General features: G+C 37.4%; 1 long non-coding RNA gene across 1 annotated transcript in view; it reads right to left on the bottom strand.

The window, feature by feature from the left end:
• Positions 1-14,692, bottom strand: part of LOC127384279 (uncharacterized) — a 276,503-nt gene that overhangs the window by 226,857 nt on the left and 34,954 nt on the right. The window contains exon 2 of the long non-coding RNA XR_007889401.1: positions 11,160-11,307. This is a non-coding gene — a long non-coding RNA (uncharacterized LOC127384279). The remainder of the gene's footprint in view (positions 1-11,159; positions 11,308-14,692) is intronic.

Below are 14,692 nucleotides of genomic sequence, written 5' to 3'. Positions count from 1 at the left end.
CAACTTCCAACAGCTGACTAGAAGGGAAGGCACAAATGCACTCTGTCTGGGAACACAGCACAGTGCTTGATTAAAGGGCCCATACTCCATCACCCCACTGATACCTGAGCTACACAGAAGACAAAGAACTGTCAGAAGATAACAGGAGTGCTGCATGTTTGTTCCATGGCATGCAAATGGTTAACGGAACCTGTTTTACTAGTTTTCTCCTGATACACCATTGTATTTCTTCCAGGCATATATTTTTCACACTTTAATTTGCATTTTTGGCTGCTTTTACCCCTGGCTTAACTATATCAAATATAGCTTCAGATTTTCAGCCAAGACTGCAAAATATAGTTAATATTTGATCAGCAGGAATGTGATCAGCATGTATCATTCCAGAGGATTAATGGAGTTACGGGAAAGAAGGCTACTACAAGCTTTTATGCCTTCTACCCTTAAAGCCCTTGTTGTTCAGGCATTCTAGAATTACAAATGCAAGAAAGTGCTTTAGGTTGCATTAATGTAACACTGCTCTTCAAGTCACACTCTGCTGCACTGTAACTACACTGTAAAATCTTTTTGCTTTCCTTTATTTTTATGTACTGTAAGCTATATTTTTCCTGCAGATCAAGACTTCTGTCCTAGATTAACTCTCTATACTGGCCTTACCAACACTGTTCACTACCCTGTAAAGCTATTCCTTTAAAAGCAGATGGAAAAAAATCATGTATGTCTATTGCCCTGCTCTTTTTCTGCAGAGCTCTGTAAAGGAAAGTGTAACTAAAACAAGCCCCTTTCTCCCACACAAATGCCTTTTATTCCAGATGCTTGAGCTTGATTTGGTCAACAACACCCACTAGTGCTCTACCTCCACTAATCACTTTAAGACCTCTGCAGATCTAACACAAGCAACAAATCCTCCGGGCTTGGCACCTCCAAGACAATAGGAAACTAAGGAACAACAGGTCCTGGAGAAACAAGTATCCTCTCCACTTAGTTGTGGCAAACTGCTTCATAAATTCTTTACATTACCTGCAACAATCAATTCTGTGTCAAGATTCAAACTCTAACAGAGCCTAAGCTGCTCGTTTGTGGTCAATCATTTAACTCAAGGATAAGGAGACTGAGGTTATGTCTTAACCGACATATGTTAATGCATATGCATCTAGCTTTTGCACTTATCCAGTGAACAGGGTTATTTGTTGAAGATCTGTTGTTGGATCCTCCTACTTCGATGGTCCAGTAAGACCACTGTCCTGGTCTCTTCTCCTTTGCTCTGGCTTTGCCTGTTTCTCCTTCTGCAGGGTCAGACCACCACAGACAGCACACAGGGACCTGTATTTGCCAACATCAGCAAGGCTTCTCCTTCTGATTGAAATGAAGTCTTTCTGCCAGTAAGGGAGATGTCACCAGTCCCATAACAGGCTTAAGAAACATACAAGCCTTAATTTTAATTTTTGCTGTATTTTTTAACCATGTCACATAAGCTTTTCTGCCAAGAGCTTTCCTTTACAGGATAAAAACCAAACCAACAAGCAAAAAGCTTGCAGCATATAAACTTTGTACTGTAAATCTATAATGCATGTAAATGTATGCTACAACATAACAGAGATCAAAGATGGGTGCAAGGAAGTCTGAAAGAGCCTGACAAGTTCATCTCGTTGCTCAGTTACTCAGAGAAAGCCTAGACACTTTACACTGACACCCTTCTGTTTTCAGAATACTACTTCAAATTATTTATTACTCTCCCTCCCTTTCTCTGCCATGTTGCCTGCCACTGTCTTCCCTCAAACACATGTATATGCCAGATATATGAAAAGCTGTCAAAGATTTAAGCACCAGTAAGCCATGATATTCTATCAGAGCTACCACTGTGACATATGAGGGGACACCCATTAACCTACCTCAAAGCAGTGCAGATCCTATGGCAGAGCTCATCACTGTAGAATCTCTCTGTGGTTAATAAGGAGAAACAGGGTTTTTCATGCGATTCATTAAGGACTTCAGGACTGTAAGTTACATATCCTAAAATCACTCATTTCTCTCCTCTTACAATAAAAATGGTAAACTTTCCACAGACATCATCTCTCTCTGCTCCTCTTTGTACTATGCCAGGCACAACAGGGTTTTCTGCCACGGTGGAAATAAATAATAACAATTAACACTATCAGCTGCAATCACAAGTAACCCATGACTAGCCATACTGACAACCTGGTTAAGAATATGACTAAATCAGAAGACATCCTCTTTGTGACAATGAGTCAAAAATAACTGGGTGTCCCCTGCTAAGCTTTTATTAAAAGATCAAACCATACTGAAAGACAGTATGCTAGTCAGCCAATAATTCCTCCAAATATGCTTTATTAGCCTTGACTTCACAGGGATGCACGGGTAGTCCAAGTTCTTTATATTAACCAGACTATTTCCATTTTGAGTTATCAGTATTAAACTTTTTTTTCCTCTTTGCAGTCTGGCTTGAATGGGTTTTTATAAACTGCTACCACACTTAACCTTAATCTTTGATGGATCTGTGAAACCTCCCTTATTTTTCTTGTGCAGCTCTGGAGATTTCTATATCCTCTAACACTCTCACTAACAATTCTACAGTTTTACTTCCTCAAATCATTATATTTTTGTACTCAAAGTACAGATTCAGCTATTTCCTTGAGTAATTCTTGATTCTATCAATTTTTATTCTGTTCCAGAATTTTCTTCCCTAAGAGACAAAGAAACATTAAAAACACAACTTTACTGACTGTATAAAATATTTTACTTTGCTTTCTGTTCTTCCTAATAGATATTTTTTTTTCTGATTTTAGCAAAAATCTCTTGAAGAGATTATTTTTTTTTTCCCTGGCATTACAAAATCCTCAATGGTTACAAATAAGCTGATGCATTTAAAGAACTGAGAATTTTAAAAGAAATGTAACTATTCATTCTAATACCATTTTTCATTATCTTCCATTAATTAAATACTTAAGGGCTCTAATACACAGCTTTAGATGCAGTAATCTAAAATCCTCAGATGGTGTAAATTTGCTTAATGCCACCAAAATAAATCAATCTCCAACATTTTACACCAGTAAAAACTTGGGACTGCTGATCAACCATTGTTGAAATGATAGTCAATTCACTGCATTAGTTATCCATGGTCTCAGAAGACAACCAGTGACTGTAAAGCAATGTAAAAAGCAGAACCCAAAATAACTGTCAGGGCCTTTTTGGATCATTCATACCAATTTTGAGGGGAAGAGTCTAAAAAAAACCCAAACAAACAAAAAAATCACACACCTAAAGATTATCACTCTAGGAAAAAAAAAAAAAGTGTCTTGTGTCTTGCATCCTATTTCAGCTCTTTACCCATTTTCATGAAGGGAATACCGCACACTTTTTCAAAATACATCCAGGAAAACCACGTAATTTAACTCACTAATTTTCTCTGAGGTGCACATTTAGTAGATATACCTTGTCGTGATCCTAAAGATTGTAATTAGTCCTCAACAAAGCTGCTTTCTCTCTGATAAATTCTTACATTTGGCAAACCAGTGTTTTTCTAGCTCAGTTGAGGTTTCTTGTTTCTTTTGATATGTTGAAAATAAAATGCAACATGGTTTTGGTGGTATTTTGGTGTTTTCTGTACTACAGACAAGAAAGCATTGGTAGTAAATCAAGGCTCCCAAGAAGGTAAATTACCATTCTCCATTCAAATGGATCTTGCATTTATGAATATTTGTACATTTTAATGCAGTCATCAGACACATGATGTATCGACAAGGGTTTTTTTGTTTTGTTTGGGGGCAATTTTTCCTGCATTTTGGGATGCCAATTGGTTCTATTTTTTGATCTCTTCAATATTCATAGAGCTTTGCTGTGTTTCCCCTGTGCAAAAATGTACTTCCAAGAGTCCCAATGGCATTATCTCTTCCTTCTCTTTCTTCCTTGTCAAGTTTTCACCAGTTTCCTAACTGTACCACATCCTACAATATAGTAGAAAAGCTCTCTCTCTGCTCCCTTCATTTCATGTCAGACTTGTCACCAGCAGTTTTCTGTTGTTCTTCCTATTTGTTCCAAGACTTACTAATCACAGCCAGAGCTCTCTACTGTTACTTCACTGGATTCTGTCCTACTCTTAAATTTAAATTCTCAACTGGACTAAGAACACACACAGTAGACTCTTGACCAAACTATGTTGGACAAACACATTAAGTTTTTCCTGACTTCAGGTTATGGTTTACTTTATCTAACAACTTCTGCCTATATTCATGCATTGAGGACTGTAACAAACATATGTAATGTCACAGAGCAGCCTATAACACAGACATAGTTGGGTCAGGTTTGCAATGCCAAAAGGACAAGCAAACTGTTAGGAGAAAACAGAAGATTCAAGTATTTCTTATTGTATCTGCTTTACCTGCTTGCCTTGCATCTTACAAGTGTATTGGCACCCATCTTCCAGGCAGTAATCTGCCAGTCAAGAAATATCAGTCTGCATCTGTTTCATATATGGCTGCAGTAAGAGGGCTGAGTAATGAATCAAATCAAATACTATACATCAAGCTGTATCTGGTACATTTATAGCCTGTGGCTGACAGCAAAACAAGGAGAACTCCTGCAGTGATGCACCATATCCATCAAAGTCTACTGTATCCTGTAACTTCTGTACTACATTTTTGCCTTCACCTGACACTAAAGGAACAGTTTCATGCATCTTTTTCTTGACAGGGTTAGAATTGCCCTTTCCCCTTACTCCTAGCTCTTCATTCCCTCTCCCTGGACCAGTTCTGCTTTTGGATTTTTTAAACTGGATCATATTAGGGATGTAACTGGCAAAATGAAAGACAAACAGCTGCACTGGCACAGTTGAAGGAGCTTTGCATTGTGATGCAGGAGTGAAGTGAGAACTCAGGCTGGTGGGAATTAGGCAATTCATATATTCACTTTACTACCAGAGGAAATGTTAACATTAAAACACACACCTCAAAACTCCAAGAGGGGTCAATGGAAGAGAAGGAACACAAGGCAATTAAACTGAAAGGACCTCTGAAACATACCAAGAGGGATACACGGAAAAGAGGACAGAGAAGATGCAGCCAAGCTGTCCTTAGGGCAGCTACTTTCACAAACCAAAGCAAGACAACAAGGTTGGACAGGAAGGTTTCTTAGGCTCCTGAAAGGACTAAATGCAGGTTAATAAAGATGACAGTTCAGTTTCACTAGAAATCATCTGTAGGTTTCAAGTTGGCATAATTTCACTCTTGAAGATAACCTCTGTCAATTATTCAAGTACAGGTTCAGTTACAAACTACTTTCCCCAGACTTTTTATGAAGTGAAGGACTCAAATTTAATCAGATAATGACTTGAACATGCTGCACATACTGAGTCCCATTCATTCTCTTCCTTCGTAATTGGGTAAGAACCTAGGACTCTGAAGTTCTGATGAATTTTCAACCCACTAAAAGTTTTTTGGCAAGCTTTAATAGTGACCAATACATGCCCTTTGAGTAAATTAAGACAGGAGGTTTTGCATACTTTACTATATTATTAAAGATATGACTATACATAAAAAATCCCTAGGTAGAGTCTGTCTGGGACTTGATTTTTCATCCATGTGCCAAATATAAAGACTGTAAACTTTATGGTTCCTTTAAAAGTATGCAGCATTCCCTAAGGAAACTTGGAAAAGTATCACTAGTTTCAGGGACTAAGAAATTCAGGATACCCTAGTGATAAGATCCTAGTGTACATCCCACCTAGCACTGTAGAATCCGAGCCCACTCCGGCTTCCTACAAAAAGATATCTAATCCTAAATCATTGAGAGAGTATAAATTAATTTTAAATACTAATATTTCAGTAGCACAGAGTTGATAAAACAGGGACAACCGTTGTATGTATCTGTGAATGAAACAGATGCTGCAATAACCACACAGAGAGGACCTGCTATACCTATTTCAAGATTTTGCATACAAATACTTTCAATATATATGCATAATGTCCTCAATATCCAAAATATACATTACAAATATAATATATGTATGTTACTCAAATGACCTACTCCAGATAATAAAACTGAGGCCAGGAATAGTCTAACTTCCTGTTGTAAAGGATTGTATTTCTGAACTACTTCAGATAATATATTAAGCAACATTTCAAAAACAATTGAAATGTGAAATCTTAATACATGCATAACTTGGTTTTGGATAAGAATTGTTTTGAGGAAAGCAAGGAAGTTTATCCATAGGACCCCTATACCTGGTATAGTGGCTAGAAGCAAGTGTCATTAAGTACAACAGCTTATTGAACCCTTTGGGAAAATAATTCTCTCCCTTTTCTACAACAAACAATTATAAATTATGATATTGCCTTAGAATAAGTTTGCAGTTGTGTCCCATCACACTGTTACATATCGTTTTACGTGAGAGAGCTGAGAAACAGGAAACTTTGCACTGCTAAGCACAATACTCAAAGTGGCATTGGCAGAAAACTGTTACAGAAACTAAATACGGACAAAACGTAGCTGAATAGTCACCCATAAGGGAAAAACATTTTTATTATCTTGCTTTTCTAAGACAAATTTGAGACTCAGGGAAACACAGAAAACATGAAATTCCAGCAATTTACAACAAAAATTACCAACTGCCACACCACTCAGCCACTGAAAGTGTCATGAAAGTGGAAAGATGTGCCAACTCAGGCTCCTTTTGACTTTGGAAAGTCTCTTTACATTAATAGTAGCATAGCCCTTGAATATAGATGAGGAGCAGGCAGTGGCAGGTAAGGTAGGAAAAAAAAACACTGTGTTAATAGTTTGCATTTTAGTTTCTAGCTTTTTAGCCAGAAATAAATGCAATAGATTGAATTTGAAGTGGAAGAAAGAGTGACTCATTATTTTCTAAGCTGGTATTAATTTGACCGTGTTTTCAGCAGTGAAGATGGAATACATCTCCAGAGGTTCCTTCCACCTTAACTCTTCTGCAAGTCTGGAATTCACTGCTTTTTAATTAATATTGATATTTTTCTCCAGATCACTATATTTAACTGAAGTTGTTACAATACACGTTTTATACTCAAGAGATAGGTTAAACAAACAAAAAAAAGCATAACATTTTACACCCTGTGTTCCTACAGTCCATGCCATTTTCTCTTTAATTTTTGGCAAATTATGTTCTACTATCATGCCAGCTTTTGCCCTGCCCAGTATTGCTCTGATTCTGATTACCTTGCCACATTTGTTTTATGCTATCAAAACTGAGATAATTGGCAATACTTTGATTTTCACAGCTCACACAGAGAAAAATGAAGCTCCAGGACCATCTGACTGAAGTCTGTTCAACTCCATATGAACTACTGCTTCATTTTAAGAAGAATTCTTCCTTTGTGGTTATTACTTCCACAGATACTTAAAACACACATGACCCTGAAAGTGACCATTCGATCACTTCCAGGACATATAAAAGATCTTGTAAAACATGCAAACTAGGTTTTCTTCAGAGAGATGGAACTTGTCCCACCAGTGAGGACCTCAAGGCCAAAATACCTGTCTTCCATTTTCAGTTCAGATAAACTTCTGGGGTTTTTCATCTTGCTTTTAATTAATTGCTAAGAACAAAAAGAGAAGGCCTACCAATAAGAAGTTTGTTTTTGTTGGACTTGATCAGATGCGAAGTTTTTCTGTAAAGCTTTAAAACATTTCAGGACCAAAAAGACAAGCTTCCAAAAGACAAGTGACAGTATTATAAACTAGGAACACGTCTCTTTCTGTTAAGTAAGCAGAAAACACAGACCTCTAACTTAAATAAATTTGATACCCAAAGTTAAATGGTATGAAGTTCCAAGTACAGAAATTACTTTGGAATGGTAGATTAAGAGAGACAGGAAAATGTAATTTGATTTTAATATTACTCTGGTTTCATCCCCCATTCAGCAGATGTGCCGCTGATCAACTGCACAGCAAGGTTAGCCTACTGTTTGCTTGACATGAAGCTCCACTTAGATTTTTAATTAAAAAGACTAACTCATCCTACCAGTCCTTTGCCTTTATTCATTATCTCAGGACATCACCAAGTGAGCTGGGGATAGAAGAAACAATAGGAAAACCAATCTCCTCTCTACAAGAGCCTTAGCAACATATGGTTGTATTTCTTGGAAGTTCAAACACGAGAGGTTATGTTTAGCCAAGATGGTGAAATGACACTACCCCAAAACCATCCACAGTCTAGCTGGGATGAAAGCAACCATTTGCCTGTTTTAATGCACACAGTTGCTCAAGGAAAGCTCAGAACCTTAAACACCACATGAGGTTACCAAGTCTTAAAAATGTGACACATTCTCAGTCTCACAGCTGATCTTAGGAGATGACAGAAATGACCAGTGCCATGATAAGTTGCAACACCCTCTTTTTCTGCACAGGCCAAAGACAATATGTGTATCATGACAGATTGCACTGAAAACAGTCTGGTATATTTCCACGTTACTTAGAATCTTTTAAAAATGCTATTTAAAAGATCAAATCTCTCCAAGGTCACTAATTCAGTAGATTAATACTACAAGCTTCAGATTCAGTCTCTTCTTATATCATCACAGTCATAGGATATAAGAAAGGACAATAAGAATTTGAGTCCCAAAGGCTGAAGTAGTCTCTATTAATTTCCCTTTCAGTAAGACTTCTCTAGATTAACAGGCCATCTTGTGAGAGCAAAGGAGAGAAAGGCAGGCAGCGTGCAATGTACGTAACTCACTATTACAACAAAATTCCAGGAACTTAATGTCCATTCTTCCCTGAAAACGCTAAATGATATTGCTGATACTCAGCACTGGGCTTTTAAAGCCTTAAGTTATGTTCCAGCCAGCCACATTTTCTGCCAAAGATAGCTCTGGGGTATGAAAAGTGGTCAGAGGCCAGATATATCATCACACTGCATTGTCCTCTGATGGTACTACTGTCAGAACATGTGGTTAGCCATCTGGAGCTGGATGACTTGTTCCAGGAGCTTGGTATTAGTTTTTAACTAGTTAGAACAAACATGTCTAGAAAATGACACTCTCTTTCCTTGAGCTAAACAGCACATAAATGAAAGTGGTTACAAGGCCAGAACTGTTGAGGAGAGGAATCTTGTTCAGACCAAATACTCCTCCAGTTGTCCAACTTCTACCCAGCCAATTTCCCCCCATAAGTACAAAGCATAAGACTAGTCTTAAGAGCTGCCTCAGTAAGTGTTCTAGCATCCTCTTGTCCTCACAGAGAAATAAACCAACTGTCAGCATATGCCAGCAACTTGGGTGGACCAACAGGCTATGCAGGCTCCCTCAGAGGGGTTTAGCTAGCTATTCAAGGTCACCTCTGTTATAGCACCAGATTGCTCTTAAAACTGAGAAAGAGCTGTGAGAAGCCCTATCTGTGGGGGTCTCTTCCCCTTGACTCATGAGCTGCTGGGAGCAAATGTTCACACTGTCCTGTCATGCAGCCAGCTCTGGAAAGAAAGGTCTTTCAGACACAAATGTATCTGGATCCAATTCACCTCCTTCAGGATGAAGTTAATTACATGAGACTTGAATAAGATCTTGTGAGGTACACTTCTATTTTTAGCAGTTCTTTTCCTTCCTTTTAAAAAGTCCATTCACTGTCACTAAGTTTCACATAACATTTTACCACTCCACAGTGCTTTTTATACTGCCAAAGCACCACACATGGAACTAACTGCTTCACAACCAGGAAGGTTGGCTAAGGACTGAGCTCAAAAAAGCAAGTTAATTTTAATTCTTTAAAAGGCAACTCATGTGATTGGTAACTATGCCTTGTATATTTAATCTTAACAGATCTCCTATAATATATTCTTTATGAATTAACATTAACTGTTTCTCTGAGATGCTCCAGACATTAGACAAGCTGCTTTCATTGTGTCCCAAATCTAATGGACTAGGGAAAACTGTGATTTACAGTGTTCAGCTGCATTGAAACCATTATTCTGAAGCATTTACCCACCTACACTATTACTGATAATATTGTTTGTATTTTAAAAGTAATACAAACAAATAATGTCCTCAGTGTGAGCCTCACTGCTGTTACCTTCTGTCCCTCTCAACTCTGGACAGTACTGTCCCTAAACTTTGCAGAGCTGCTGCCATTTTTTACCTCTTTATGCTTGCTTGATGTGGCATCACCAGTATGGGAAAATCTTACTTGTCTGAGCTCCCAAACAACCCATAAACAACTGCAGTAAAGAACAAAAGTTCACATACACAGCAATGTTCTGGTGCTAGGTTATGCAAAGACATTAGCCAGGGGAAGACAAAGACCAAATGAAGACATTAAATGAAGATATTAATGAAAACATTAACTGCAAAATAAGTTCTCATCATACTTCTCCATTGTGAAAAAAGTATTCAGCAAAATTGGGAGCCAGTGAAAGATCAATAAACCTCTTTATGTCAGAGCTCCACAAGGTGAAGTGTGAAGATTCATTAATACCATCCTCATATTTGTGTTTTAAATGAAGTGGTTCAATGACATTTTCCCTCGCATGCGTTAACCTACAAGATGTGAATGACTGAATTTGCCAAGGTTTTCTATTATTTTTGCCATTTTTTCAGCCATACTCTTTTGGTCTACTACATCTTTCAGTGATCATGAGAATAACTTCTTGCATGAATTCTCCCTTTGCATGTACTGCCTGTCTGTGTGTGAGTGTGGTTATCATAAAAAGAAAGGAAGCTCCTCACAACAGCACCATGTTTTGACCCTAGGTGCAACACTCAAGTTTTGTCATTTTGCTTTCTCATAAAACACTTACACATACATCAGAAAATTTTAAAATTATTTCAGTCATGAACAGCTTCCACAATATACGCATGCACACAAATTTTATAGAACTTGTGTGGTCTGACTGCAGAATACATTTTTGATTATTCAGACCTAAGGTTTTAATAACGAAACAGCAGGTGGGGTAACCACAAAATTAAAACTCTTAGCAGCCTCAGAGTAATACACTCCTAAATATAAAAGAGTTCCAAGCACCTCGTTTGCATTTTTTAAAAACACCCTCAACAACTTACTCCGTATTTCTGTTCCCAGAAGAGGACGATGTTTGTGCAGCCTGACAGATAACCTCTCAGCCTCTTTCTGTATTTCACATCTTGCAGGGAAGGGACGTACCGTCTCACATGACAAAGGCTTACCTTTTTTGTCTTTGGAAGCAGCTGCTGCTCTTCTAGAGGCACCTCCTGGAAGCTGTTCTCTACAGAAGTGGTAAGATCTTGTTCAGAGGCTGCACATCCAATTTGATCATCTGGTAAACATCAGGCATTTCCCATTTCAGCAGAGTATCTGTAAAAAAACAGTAAAAGAATGATCACCTTTTGTTCCCAGGAACATTTCTGAGTCCTTTCAATTAGTAGCAGTTAAGCATTTAGAATATATAGAGTTGTCTATTGGGAAAAAAGAAAAAAAAAGAAATCTAAAAAACCCCACCACAGACCTTTCCATCTGTTTTAAGGGGTTTTACAAAAAAAAAAAAAAAAAATCAAGTTTGCAATTCCATTCTCATTGTTATTTATACTACTCAGGCTTAAACTGCCACTCGATTGGCATTGTATGACAGTAGTTGAGGCCAATTAAATTGAGGGTTAAAAAGCTGTACTAATGAAAACAGAAGCAGTCTAGGTATTGCATCAAAGTTTCAGATGTTTTCGAAACAGTTACCTTTTTTTTTTTCCCTCTAACTGAAAGGAAGCTTAAGCTTCAAGCTGTGGTTGCAGCTGCATCTCCAAGCCTAAACTGCTCTATTACATATGCAGACACTATGACATATCCCTACAATTTTTCTTCTGCCTTATTTCATTATATATGATTCCAGCTCTGGATTTTTGTGCTTTGTTTCAGTTTTTCTTTTATATAAAAATGTCTACTACATATATATACACACACAAAAATACCTACTTCTGAGATAACTTCTCATGAAATACCAAAAAAATTTTATGAAAACTATTATTAAAAATAAAAAAACCTTATTCTATGGACTATCAGTTGTGTCCATAAAAAGGCTGAAGTTGATATATGTAAACTCCTCTTTGCTTGCCACCTTATGTATTCAGGAAAATAAACTTTTTTTTTTTTTTTTTTTTTTTGTCAGCAAATTGCTTACTGCACTGACATATAATTTTAAAAGGTAGAACTTTACACACTGAATTTCTCTCTCAAAAAAAGAAAAGATCTCATTTCTATCAAAAAAAAAAAAAAGGCAAAAAAAAAGGCAAAAAAAAAAAGCTAGAGTAGTAAGAGAAAATTGTACTCAGACACTAAATGGACAATCAAACGCCAGGCAGGGAGAAGTAACATCCTGAGAGATTATCCACTGCTCTGCATAAATATGGGTCTGAAGTCAGCATGGATTAGCTGCTCCCGTGTAGCAGAACAGCAGTGGGAAAGACCGGTTCTTTAGGAAAGCTCAAGTACACATTCCATGATCCACCAGCAATCAGAGAAAAACACAATTAATACAAAACCAAGACAAACCCAAGGAGAAGAAATGAAAAGAGAGGGAGCTTCAAAACAAAGGACCGTGCTAATTTATCTCGAAAACTACAGAAGCAATAATAGCTACAAACTTTCAGGAACAAAAGGTTAATGATTTGAAGTGTTTACATGGTTTGCTGTACTATGAATGAATCCCATAAAGTTGATGATCAAGGATGGACAGTTTGTCAAGGGTCTAAACAGTCCTTGTTCTGAGCAACAGAAATACGTGAGTTGTTGTGACAGAATATTCCTTTCCTAGTATGAGAAGGTTTCTGGTGGACAGCAAGTGTCTAAGGATTTTCTCTTGCAAGACAGGAAGGGGTTGAATTTTTTGCAGAGTTATCCTAAACTATTCTTTAGAATTGGAGAGGATGTATGATGGACCAGACCACAAAACAAAAACAAACCATCTCTTCTTTTAAGAGAAAAAACTGCTGAATTGACCCTAACATCTTGCTGTAGGGAGACATTAACTCTGTTTAGAGCACATGTCTACAATGTCCCATCAGCATCTTGGTTTTCTGCCCTCTGTCAATTCATCCCATGACCACTATATTTAATGGGATTAAACAAAGCACTTCAACCTGCATCATACCAGTGCACCGACCAACTGCAGTTGCCCTGCCAAATCAGATCCAAGTTTATACAATCCACAATCTTATATCTAAGAGAAAAAACTAGTAAATTATGTTGAAATGGGAGGAGACAAATAACTAGAGAAGGCAGGGATAGCTAATAAGCTTTGACTGCTTTTGTTTAATCACAAAGCTCCTGCACAGGATACTCAATCCAAGAACTCTCTCTAAAGATGTCCCTGTATAGACATAGATATGTAGTTAACACCTGTTGTACCAGTAGGTAGCATTAAAGAGTACATATTGTTTAGACTTCACAGAAGACCAGTATGTTGTTCATATATTTTCCATGCAATGCAAGTGGCTCCTAAAACACAGATGTTTATCTCACTTTTTTCATATACTGGAGACATAAACATGGCTCAAACAAGTGTAACCTAAAACTAGGTTCAGACAGCACATATCTTCAGGTGGGACTCACAGGCTTGCAAAGGAGCAGCTTGTGGTTTGTCACTGGTGCAGCCATGCAAAAGATAACCTGTCAAAGGAGGTAGAGAACAGAAATGCACTCAATTTTTTTCATTTAATGCATTTTTAAAGAACTGAAATGTAACATCTTAAGGATGTAAAATGTGCTGTATAAAGAGAGGAATGGATCTACATGACTGTCCAAGTAGGAAAGTTTATTTCATTTTGAAGAATTCTGTTTACTTCTAATGAGTTTTGAAAGTGGAAATGGGAGAAGTTACTGCCAGACAGAATTTATTTCACACTGTCTAGACTCTTTTCCCCAGAGGGCTACAGGATTCTGACTACAAGAGGACAAATAATGAGAAATGGAAAGGGTCTGATCTATCAATTATATCATATTAATTCAGTGTAACTATTCTGTTTTACTCTGGCTGAACCAAGAATTATTAATTTATTTATTGCTAAAAACTCTTCTATATAAGTATACATATATAATCACTGTGTACATTCATTCATGGAATACCCAAAATAAGAGGTGTTTCAAGGTGAAAGCCAATTGAAGTCTACCTAGGAAAACCCATTTAATCTATTATTCAGTCTTTATCACTTCACCCACATACTTTCAATACTGTTGTATTCTAGGCCTTTCCAAAGACTGCTAATAACCTTAACATTATTGATTAAAAGGAGGAGGTAACTGCCAAAGAAAACAGGATGAAAACAGATTATCCAGCTGCTGGTAGCTGCTAATCAATTCTGGTTATGCAAGAGCCACTGAGAACAAATCTAAACGTCCCCTTGGATTTGTGTTACTGAAGAACTGCTAAGTTCACCTTCAGCAGAAAAGTCAGCCTGCTTAAGTGTTTCATACCCTTTCTAAACTAACGATCAACCTTGACCTAATTTGGGAAGCTTCTGACCAGACCTTTCAAAAGGTAAAAAGAGCAGCAGTACGAAAGTGGCTGTCCTGGTTTGAACCATGATAAAGCAAATTTTCTTTTTATTGATTTTTTTTGTTTGTTTTCTTTAGTGAACTCTCTTTTAAGCAGCACACTTGCTGAAACTAGAGGCAAGTTTTGCAGCTAGTGGACTGATAATGCTCAAGCATTTATAGTTACTGTTGAGGGACCAAGGACATTTTGCTCCAC

Source organism: Apus apus, chromosome 4 (assembly GCF_020740795.1).
Source record: "Apus apus isolate bApuApu2 chromosome 4, bApuApu2.pri.cur, whole genome shotgun sequence".
Lineage (NCBI taxonomy): Eukaryota > Metazoa > Chordata > Aves > Apodiformes > Apodidae > Apus > Apus apus.
The sequence above is the reverse complement of the archived record's forward strand: the minus strand, read 5'-3'. Positions and strand labels throughout refer to the sequence as shown.